Source organism: Rhinopithecus bieti, unplaced genomic scaffold (genome assembly GCF_001698545.2).
Source record: "Rhinopithecus bieti isolate Rb0 unplaced genomic scaffold, ASM169854v2 scaffold_1103, whole genome shotgun sequence".
In the NCBI taxonomy this organism is placed as follows: domain Eukaryota; kingdom Metazoa; phylum Chordata; class Mammalia; order Primates; family Cercopithecidae; genus Rhinopithecus; species Rhinopithecus bieti.
The window spans coordinates 1,211,764-1,223,420 of record NW_016803302.1 but is presented as its reverse complement, the minus strand read 5'-3'; positions in this window follow the sequence as shown (position 1 = coordinate 1,223,420).

The window sequence follows — 11,657 nt, the reverse complement described above, 5'->3', positions numbered from 1 at the left end:
TGTCATAAATAGCTCTTATTTAGAGATACATTCCATCGATAGCTAGTTTATCAAGCATTTTCACAGGAAGGGGTGCTGAATTTTATCAAAGGCCTTTTCTGCATCTATTGAAATAATCATGTGGTTTTGTCATTGGTTCTGTTTATGTGATGGATTACATTTATTGATTTGCGTATGTTGAACCAGCCATGCATCCCAGGGATGAAGCTGACTTGATCATGGTGGACAAGCTGGTTGATGTGCTGCTGGTTGATGTGGTGGATAAGCTGGTTGATGTGCTGTTGGATTTGGTTTGCTAGCATTTCATGGAGGATTTTCACATCAGTGTTCACCAGTGATATTGGCCTGACATTTTCTTTTTTCTGTTGTGTCTCAACCAGGTTTTGGTATCAACCAGGTTTTGGTTTTATGAGGCCAGGATGATACTGGCATCACAATATTAATTAGGGAGGAGTCCTTCTTTCTCTCCTCCCTGGTTTGGAATAGTTTCAGAAGGAATGGTACCAGCTCCTCTTCGTACCTCTGGTAGAATTCAGCTGTGAATCCGTCTGGTCCTGGGCTTTTTTTGGTTGATAGGCTATTGATTACTGCCTCAATTTCAGAACTTCTTATTGGTTGATTCAGGGATTAGAGTTCTTCCTGGTTTAGTCTTGGGAGGGTGTATGTGTCCAGGAATTTGTCCATTTCTCCTAGATTTTCTAGTTTATTTGCATAGAGGTGTTTATAGTATTCTCTGATGGCAGTTTGTATTTCTGTGAGATCAGTGGTAATATACCCTTTATCATTTTTTATTTTGTGTATTTTATTCTTCTCTCTTTTCTGCTTTATTAGTCTGGCTAGTAGTCTATTGTGTTAATCTTTTCAAAAAAACAGCTCCTGGATTCATTGATTTTTTTGAAGAGTTTTTTGTGTCTCTATCTCCTTCAGTTCTGCTCTCAACTTAGTTATTTCTTGTTTTGAATCTGTTTGCTCTTGCTTCTCTAGTTCTTTTACGAGTGATGTTAGGGTGTCGATTTTAGATCTTTCCCACTTTCCCCTGTGGGCATTTAGTGCTATAAATTTCCCTCTAAACACTGCTTTAGCTGTGTCCCAGAGATTCTGGTATGTTGTGTCTTTGTTCTCATTGGTTTCAAAGAATTTATTTATTTCTGTCTTAATTTCGCTATTTACCCAGTAGTCATTCAGGAGCAGGTTGTTCAATTTCCATGCAGTTGTGTGGTTTTGAGTGAGTTTCTTAATCCTGAGTTCTAATTTTATTGCACCGTGGTCTGAGAGACTGTCTGCTATGCATTTGCTGAAGAGTGTTTTACTTCCAATTATGTGGTCAATTTTAGCGTAAGTGTGATGTGGTGCTAAGAATGTATATTCTGTTGATTTGGGGTTTATAGTTGTGTAGATGTCTATTAGGTGTGCTTGGTCCAGAGCTGAGTTCAAGTCCTGAATATCNTTAATTTTTGTAAAAGGTTTAAGGAAGGGGTCCAGGTTCAGCTTTCTGCATATGCCTAGCCAGTTTTCCCAACATCATTTATTAAACAGGGAATCCTTTCCCCATTGCTTGTTGTTGTCAGGTTTGTCAAAGATCAGATGGTTTTAGCTGTGCTGTGTTATTTCTGAGTCCTCTGTTCTGTTCCATTGGTCCATATATCTGTTTTGATACTGGTACTATGCTGTTTTAGTTACTGTAGGCTTGCAGTATAGTTTGAAGTCAGATGGCGTGATGCCTCCAGATTTGTTCTTTTTGCTTAGGATTGTCTTGACTGTACAGGCTCTTTTTTGGTTTCATATGAAATTTAAAGTAGTTTTTTCCTAAAGTCACTGGCAGCTTGATGGTAATAGCATTGAATCTACAAATTACTTTGGGCAGTATGGCCATTTTCATGATATTGATTCTTCCCATCCATGAGAATGAAATGTTTTTCCATTTGCTTGTGTCCTCTATTATTTCCTTGAGCAGTGGTTTGTAGTTCTCTTTGAAGAGGTCCTTCACATCCCTTGTAAGTTGTATTTCTAGGTATTTTTTCTCTTTGTAGCAACTGTGATTGGGAGTTCACTCATGATTTGACTCTCTATTATTGCTGTATAGGAATTCTTGTGACTTTGGCATATAGATTTTATATCTTGAGACTTTGCTGAAGCTGCTTATCAGCTTAAGGAGTTTTGAGGATGAGATGATGGGGTTTTCTTAATATACAATCATGTCATCTGCAAACAGAGACAATTTGCCTTCCACTTTTCCTATCTGAATACCCTTTATTTCTTTCTCTTGCCTGATTGCCATGGCCAGAACTTCCAATACTATGTTGAATAGGAGTGGTGAGAGAGGGTATCCTTGTCTTGTGCCAGTTTTCAAAGGGAATGCTTACAGCTTTTGCCCATTCAGTATGATATGGGCTGTGGGTTTGTCATAAATAGCTCTTATTTAGAGATACATTCCATCGATAGCTAGTTTATCAAGCATTTTTCACAGGAAGGGGTGCTGAATTTTATCAAAGGCCTTTTCTGCATCTATTGAAATAATCATGTGGTTTTTGTCATTGGTTCTGTTTATGTGATGGATTACATTTATTGATTTGCGTATGTTGAACCAGCCATGCATCCCAGGGATGAAGCTGACTTGATCATGGTGGACAAGCTGGTTGATGTGCTGCTGGTTGATGTGGTGGATAAGCTGGTTGATGTGCTGTTGGATTTGGTTTGCTAGCATTTCATGGAGGATTTTCACATCAGTGTTCACCAGTGATATTGGCCTGACATTTTCTTTTTTCTGTTGTGTCTCAACCAGGTTTTGGTATCAACCAGGTTTTGGTTTTATGAGGCCAGGATGATACTGGCATCACAATATTAATTAGGGAGGAGTCCTTCTTTCTCTCCTCCCTGGTTTGGAATAGTTTCAGAAGGAATGGTACCAGCTCCTCTTCGTACCTCTGGTAGAATTCAGCTGTGAATCCGTCTGGTCCTGGGCTTTTTTTGGTTGATAGGCTATTGATTACTGCCTCAATTTCAGAACTTCTTATTGGTTGATTCAGGGATTAGAGTTCTTCCTGGTTTAGTCTTGGGAGGGTGTATGTGTCCAGGAATTTGTCCATTTCTCCTAGATTTTCTAGTTTATTTGCATAGAGGTGTTTATAGTATTCTCTGATGGCAGTTTGTATTTCTGTGAGATCAGTGGTAATATACCCTTTATCATTTTTTATTTTGTGTATTTTATTCTTCTCTCTTTTCTGCTTTATTAGTCTGGCTAGTAGTCTATTGTGTTAATCTTTTCAAAAAAACAGCTCCTGGATTCATTGATTTTTTTGAAGAGTTTTTTGTGTCTCTATCTCCTTCAGTTCTGCTCTCAACTTAGTTATTTCTTGTTTTGAATCTGTTTGCTCTTGCTTCTCTAGTTCTTTTACGAGTGATGTTAGGGTGTCGATTTTAGATCTTTCCCACTTTCCCCTGTGGGCATTTAGTGCTATAAATTTCCCTCTAAACACTGCTTTAGCTGTGTCCCAGAGATTCTGGTATGTTGTGTCTTTGTTCTCATTGGTTTCAAAGAATTTATTTATTTCTGTCTTAATTTCGCTATTTACCCAGTAGTCATTCAGGAGCAGGTTGTTCAATTTCCATGCAGTTGTGTGGTTTTGAGTGAGTTTCTTAATCCTGAGTTCTAATTTTATTGCACCGTGGTCTGAGAGACTGTCTGCTATGCATTTGCTGAAGAGTGTTTTACTTCCAATTATGTGGTCAATTTTAGCGTAAGTGTGATGTGGTGCTAAGAATGTATATTCTGTTGATTTGGGGTTTATAGTTGTGTAGATGTCTATTAGGTGTGCTTGGTCCAGAGCTGAGTTCAAGTCCTGAATATCTTTGTAAATTTTCTGTCTCGTTGATCTAATATTGAGAGTGGGAATTAAAGTCTCCCACTATTATTGTGTGGGAGTCTAAGTGTCTTTGTAGGTTTCTAAGAACTTGCTTTATGAATTTAAGTGCTCCTATGTTGGGTGTATGTATATTTAGGATAGTTAGCTCTTCTTGTTGCATTGATCCCTTTACCATTATGTAATGCTCTTCTTTGTCTTTTTTTATCTTTGTTGGTTTAAAATCTGTTTTATTAGAGACTAGGGTTGCAACTCCTGCTTTTTTTGGCTTTCCATTTGCTTGGTAAATATTACTCCATTCCTTTATTTTGAGCCTATGTGTGTCTTTGCACCTTAGATGGGTGTCCTGAATACACCAAACCAATGGGTCTTGACTCTTTATCCAATTTGCCCATCTGTGTCTTTTAATTGGGGCATTCAGCCCATTTACATTTAAGGTTAATATTGTTATATGTGAATCTGATCCTGTCATCATGATACTAGCTGGTTATTTTGCACATTAGTTGATGCAGCTTCTTCATAGTGTCGTTGGTCTTTATATTTTGATATGTTTTGCAGTGACTGGTACCAGTTTTCCTTTCCATATTTAGTGCTGCCTTAAGGAGCTCTTGTAAGGCAGGCCTTGTGGTGACAAAATTCCTCAGGATTTGCTTGTCTGTAAATGACTTTATTTCTCCTTTGCTTATGAATCTTAGTTTGACTGGGTATGAAATTTTGGGTTGAAAATTCTTTTCGTTAAGAATGTTGAATATTGGCCCCCCACTCTCTTCTGGCCTGTAGGGTTTCTGCAGAGAGATCCACTGTTAGTCTGCTGGGCTTCCCTTTGTGGGTAACCCGACCTTTCTCCCTGGCTGCCTTTAACATTTTCCTTCGTTTCAACCTTGATGAATATGATGATTATGTGTCTTGGGGTTGCTCTTCTTGAGGAGCATCTGAGTGGGGTTCCCTGTATTTCCTGAATTTGAATGTTGACATGTCTTGCTAGGTTCAGGAAGTTCTGGATAACATCCTGAAGTGTATTTTCCAACTTGTTCCATTCTCCTCATCACTTTCAAGTACACCAATCAATCATAAGTTTGGTCTATTTCACATAGTCACATATTTTTTGGAGGCTTTGTTCATTCCTTTTCAATCTTTTCCTCTAATCTTGTCTTCACACTTTATTTCATTAAGTTTATCTTCAATCTCTAATATCCTGTCTTCCACTTGATTAATTTGGCTATGGATATTTGCATATGCTTCACAAAGTTTTTTTGCTGGTTTTCTGCTCCATGAGGTCATTATATTCTTTTCTAAACTGGTTATTCTAGTTACAGTTTCTGTAACATTTTATCAAGTTTCTTAGCTTCCTTACATTGCATTAGAACATGCTCCTTTAGCTCAGAGGAGTTTGCTATTACCCACCTTCTGAAGTCTACTTCTGTCAATTCATCAAACTCATTCTCCATCCAGTTTTGTTCCCTTGCTGGTGAGGAGTTGTGATCCTTTGGATGACAAGAGGCATTCCAGTTTTGGAATTTTCAGCCTTTTGCACTGGTTTTCCTCATCTTCATGGATTTATCTACCTTTGATCTTTGATGGTGATGATCTTTGGATGTGGTTTTTTCATGAGCAACGTTCTTGTTCATGTTGATTTTATTGCTTTCTGTTTGTTAGTTTTCCTTCTAACAGTCAGGCCCCTATTCTGCAGGTCTGCTGGAGTTTGCTGGAGATGCACTCCAGACCCTGTTTCCCTGGGTATCAGTAGCAGAGGCTGCAGAACAGCAAACATTTCTGCCTGCTCCTTCCTCTGGAAGCTTCATCCCAGAGGGGCACCCACCAGATGCCAGCTGAAGCTCTCCTATTGAGGTGTCTGTCGACCCCTGCTGGGGACTTTCTCCCAGTCAGGAGGCACAGGGGTCAGAGACCCACTTAAGGAGGCAGTCTGTCCCTTAGCAGAGCTTGAGCACTGTGCTGGGAGATCTTCTGCTCTATTCGGAGCCAGCAGGCAGGAACGTTTAATTCTGCTAAAGCTGCACCCAGAGCTGCCCCTTCCCCAGGTGCTCTGTCCCAGGCAGATGGGAGTTTTATCTATAAGCCCCTGACTGGGGCTGCTGCCTTTCTTTCAGAGATGAAGAGGGACATTTTATAGTGCTTTCACTTCTGCTGCCGTTGTCCATTAACTTAGATTACTCAAATTTAATTCAGTTAGGTGCAACATAATTTCAGAAGTGACACGAAGAATCACCCAGAAATTCAACCTTCGAAAGACCATTTCCTGAGCAGAGAATGGAATTGGGAGAAGTAACATCTTTCAGCCAGTCATCCCCTCTCAGGGCACCTAAAGTAGGTCCACTTTGTAGAGTCAGGAATCACCAGGATCTCTTCCTTTGCATGCTTTACTGTTGCCATCAGTTCCCGAGTTTCCTTTGCACTGCTTCCAATTTTAGTTGAGAAAACATTAAATGTTATTATAAAATTCATTATTCTGGGCCAATGACAGCATTTGAAATAGTATGATTCACCTTAACTAACACTCATTAAATCTATACCTTAGCCAATAACATTTTATTTAGCTGAACACAAGAGTTTCCTTAACAAGTAGAGAGGGGTTAAAATGGGTAGTCCAGGTGTCCAGCACAGAGTAAAATACTCTGGTATCCAGTTTGATATATTATTTGCACATAGTTTTCTGTAGCTCTATTCTGTGCTCCTATTTTCTGGCACTTGAGAGTGAGAAACAAAGCATCATGTTCTAAGCATGGGAGTAAGATTTTCCAGTGCTAGCAGGTTTTAAATGTTAACATCGATGATGATAAGAGTTGTGATTTATTGAACACTTACTCAATTCCAGGTGCTCTTATAAGGATTTTAAATAATTAACTTACTATAATCACATAGAGAGGTTTTACTATCCCCATTTGTACAAACAAGGACCTTGAAACTCATAGAATTTAAGTGTATTATTCTAGAAAGTGGCAGAGCCAGGAAACAAACTCAGGTGTGTTGGGATCCACAGCTTCCAGCTGTTTCTGTGCTACCCCAGAGCTTGCCCACTACCACTCAGTGGTTTACCTGCTGTATAGTTACCTATGGTGGCTGTAACAAATTATTACAAACTACATGGCTTAAAACAACAAAATTCATCCTCCTAAAGTTCATCAGGCCAGAAGTTCAAAATCAATATCACTGGGTTAAAATCAAGCTGTCAATAGGGCTGCACTTCCCCAGAAGCTCCTGGGGAGAATCCGTTCCTTGCCTCTTTCCCCACTTAACTTCCAGCTTCTGGTGGCTTCTTAATTCCTTCCTTTGTAGCTACATCACTCCAATCTCTGTCTCTGTCTTCACACCACCTTCTTCTCTGTGTATGTGTGTGTGTTTCAAACCACCATTTTCCTCTGTTTTATGAGGATATGTGTGATTGTATTTAGGGCCCAGCTGGATAATCTAGCATAATCTCATCTTGAAATTCTTCATTTAATCACATTTTAAAATACCCTTTTCCAAATAGTGTCAAACTCCCAGATTCCAGAGATTAGGACCTGACATCTTTGGGTGCCATTGTTCAACCTACTATACATACTCATGTTCCACAGAGACAAAAGCAAAGGTAAAGGCAGATTTTCCCTTAAAATATTCCCATTTGAGGCCGGGNGAGTTTCTTAATCCTGAGTTCTAATTTTATTGCACCGTGGTCTGAGAGACTGTCTGCTATGCATTTGCTGAAGAGTGTTTTACTTCCAATTATGTGGTCAATTTTAGCGTAAGTGTGATGTGGTGCTAAGAATGTATATTCTGTTGATTTGGGGTTTATAGTTGTGTAGATGTCTATTAGGTGTGCTTGGTCCAGAGCTGAGTTCAAGTCCTGAATATCTTTGTAAATTTTCTGTCTCGTTGATCTAATATTGAGAGTGGGAATTAAAGTCTCCCACTATTATTGTGTGGGAGTCTAAGTGTCTTTGTAGGTTTCTAAGAACTTGCTTTATGAATTTAAGTGCTCCTATGTTGGGTGTATGTATATTTAGGATAGTTAGCTCTTCTTGTTGCATTGATCCCTTTACCATTATGTAATGCTCTTCTTTGTCTTTTTTTATCTTTGTTGGTTTAAAATCTGTTTTATTAGAGACTAGGGTTGCAACTCCTGCTTTTTTTGGCTTTCCATTTGCTTGGTAAATATTACTCCATTCCTTTATTTTGAGCCTATGTGTGTCTTTGCACCTTAGATGGGTGTCCTGAATACACCAAACCAATGGGTCTTGACTCTTTATCCAATTTGCCCATCTGTGTCTTTTAATTGGGGCATTCAGCCCATTTACATTTAAGGTTAATATTGTTATATGTGAATCTGATCCTGTCATCATGATACTAGCTGGTTATTTTGCACATTAGTTGATGCAGCTTCTTCATAGTGTCGTTGGTCTTTATATTTTGATATGTTTTTGCAGTGACTGGTACCAGTTTTTCCTTTCCATATTTAGTGCTGCCTTAAGGAGCTCTTGTAAGGCAGGCCTTGTGGTGACAAAATTCCTCAGGATTTGCTTGTCTGTAAATGACTTTATTTCTCCTTTGCTTATGAATCTTAGTTTGACTGGGTATGAAATTTTGGGTTGAAAATTCTTTTCGTTAAGAATGTTGAATATTGGCCCCCCACTCTCTTCTGGCCTGTAGGGTTTCTGCAGAGAGATCCACTGTTAGTCTGCTGGGCTTCCCTTTGTGGGTAACCCGACCTTTCTCCCTGGCTGCCTTTAACATTTTTCCTTCGTTTCAACCTTGATGAATATGATGATTATGTGTCTTGGGGTTGCTCTTCTTGAGGAGCATCTGAGTGGGGTTCCCTGTATTTCCTGAATTTGAATGTTGACATGTCTTGCTAGGTTCAGGAAGTTCTGGATAACATCCTGAAGTGTATTTTCCAACTTGTTCCATTCTCCTCATCACTTTCAAGTACACCAATCAATCATAAGTTTGGTCTATTTCACATAGTCACATATTTTTTGGAGGCTTTGTTCATTCCTTTTCAATCTTTTTCCTCTAATCTTGTCTTCACACTTTATTTCATTAAGTTTATCTTCAATCTCTAATATCCTGTCTTCCACTTGATTAATTTGGCTATGGATATTTGCATATGCTTCACAAAGTTTTTTTGCTGGTTTTTCTGCTCCATGAGGTCATTATATTCTTTTCTAAACTGGTTATTCTAGTTACAGTTTCTGTAACATTTTATCAAGTTTCTTAGCTTCCTTACATTGCATTAGAACATGCTCCTTTAGCTCAGAGGAGTTTGCTATTACCCACCTTCTGAAGTCTACTTCTGTCAATTCATCAAACTCATTCTCCATCCAGTTTTGTTCCCTTGCTGGTGAGGAGTTGTGATCCTTTGGATGACAAGAGGCATTCCAGTTTTTGGAATTTTCAGCCTTTTTGCACTGGTTTTTCCTCATCTTCATGGATTTATCTACCTTTGATCTTTGATGGTGATGATCTTTGGATGTGGTTTTTTCATGAGCAACGTTCTTGTTCATGTTGATTTTATTGCTTTCTGTTTGTTAGTTTTCCTTCTAACAGTCAGGCCCCTATTCTGCAGGTCTGCTGGAGTTTGCTGGAGATGCACTCCAGACCCTGTTTCCCTGGGTATCAGTAGCAGAGGCTGCAGAACAGCAAACATTTCTGCCTGCTCCTTCCTCTGGAAGCTTCATCCCAGAGGGGCACCCACCAGATGCCAGCTGAAGCTCTCCTATTGAGGTGTCTGTCGACCCCTGCTGGGGACTTTCTCCCAGTCAGGAGGCACAGGGGTCAGAGACCCACTTAAGGAGGCAGTCTGTCCCTTAGCAGAGCTTGAGCACTGTGCTGGGAGATCTTCTGCTCTATTCGGAGCCAGCAGGCAGGAACGTTTAATTCTGCTAAAGCTGCACCCAGAGCTGCCCCTTCCCCCAGGTGCTCTGTCCCAGGCAGATGGGAGTTTTATCTATAAGCCCCTGACTGGGGCTGCTGCCTTTCTTTCAGAGATGAAGAGGGACATTTTATAGTGCTTTCACTTCTGCTGCCGTTGTCCATTAACTTAGATTACTCAAATTTAATTCAGTTAGGTGCAACATAATTTCAGAAGTGACACGAAGAATCACCCAGAAATTCAACCTTCGAAAGACCATTTCCTGAGCAGAGAATGGAATTGGGAGAAGTAACATCTTTCAGCCAGTCATCCCCTCTCAGGGCACCTAAAGTAGGTCCACTTTGTAGAGTCAGGAATCACCAGGATCTCTTCCTTTGCATGCTTTACTGTTGCCATCAGTTCCCGAGTTTCCTTTGCACTGCTTCCAATTTTTAGTTGAGAAAACATTAAATGTTATTATAAAATTCATTATTCTGGGCCAATGACAGCATTTGAAATAGTATGATTCACCTTAACTAACACTCATTAAATCTATACCTTAGCCAATAACATTTTATTTAGCTGAACACAAGAGTTTCCTTAACAAGTAGAGAGGGGGTTAAAATGGGTAGTCCAGGTGTCCAGCACAGAGTAAAATACTCTGGTATCCAGTTTGATATATTATTTGCACATAGTTTTCTGTAGCTCTATTCTGTGCTCCTATTTTTCTGGCACTTGAGAGTGAGAAACAAAGCATCATGTTCTAAGCATGGGAGTAAGATTTTCCAGTGCTAGCAGGTTTTAAATGTTAACATCGATGATGATAAGAGTTGTGATTTATTGAACACTTACTCAATTCCAGGTGCTCTTATAAGGATTTTTAAATAATTAACTTACTATAATCACATAGAGAGGTTTTACTATCCCCATTTGTACAAACAAGGACCTTGAAACTCATAGAATTTAAGTGTATTATTCTAGAAAGTGGCAGAGCCAGGAAACAAACTCAGGTGTGTTGGGATCCACAGCTTCCAGCTGTTTCTGTGCTACCCCAGAGCTTGCCCACTACCACTCAGTGGTTTACCTGCTGTATAGTTACCTATGGTGGCTGTAACAAATTATTACAAACTACATGGCTTAAAACAACAAAAATTCATCCTCCTAAAGTTCATCAGGCCAGAAGTTCAAAATCAATATCACTGGGTTAAAAATCAAGCTGTCAATAGGGCTGCACTTCCCCCAGAAGCTCCTGGGGAGAATCCGTTCCTTGCCTCTTTCCCCACTTAACTTCCAGCTTCTGGTGGCTTCTTAATTCCTTCCTTTGTAGCTACATCACTCCAATCTCTGTCTCTGTCTTCACACCACCTTCTTCTCTGTGTATGTGTGTGTGTTTCAAACCACCATTTTCCTCTGTTTTATGAGGATATGTGTGATTGTATTTAGGGCCCAGCTGGATAATCTAGCATAATCTCATCTTGAAATTCTTCATTTAATCACATTTTAAAATACCCTTTTTCCAAATAGTGTCAAACTCCCAGATTCCAGAGATTAGGACCTGACATCTTTGGGTGCCATTGTTCAACCTACTATACATACTCATGTTCCACAGAGACAAAAGCAAAGGTAAAGGCAGATTTTCCCTTAAAATATTCCCATTTGAGGCCGGGCGCGGTGGCTCAAGCCTGTAATCCCAGCACTTTGGGAGGCCAAGACGGGCGGATCACGAGGTCAGGAGATGGAGACCATCCTGGCTAACATGGTGAAACCCCATCTCTACTAAAAAAACACAAAAAATTAGCCGGGCGTGGTGGCAGGTGCCTGTAGTCCCAGCTACTCCAGAGGCTGAGCCAGGAGAATGGTGTGAACCTGGGAGGTGGAGCTTACAGTGAGCCGAGATCGCGCCACTGCACTCCAGCCTGGGTGACAGAGCAAGACTCCTTCTCAAAAAA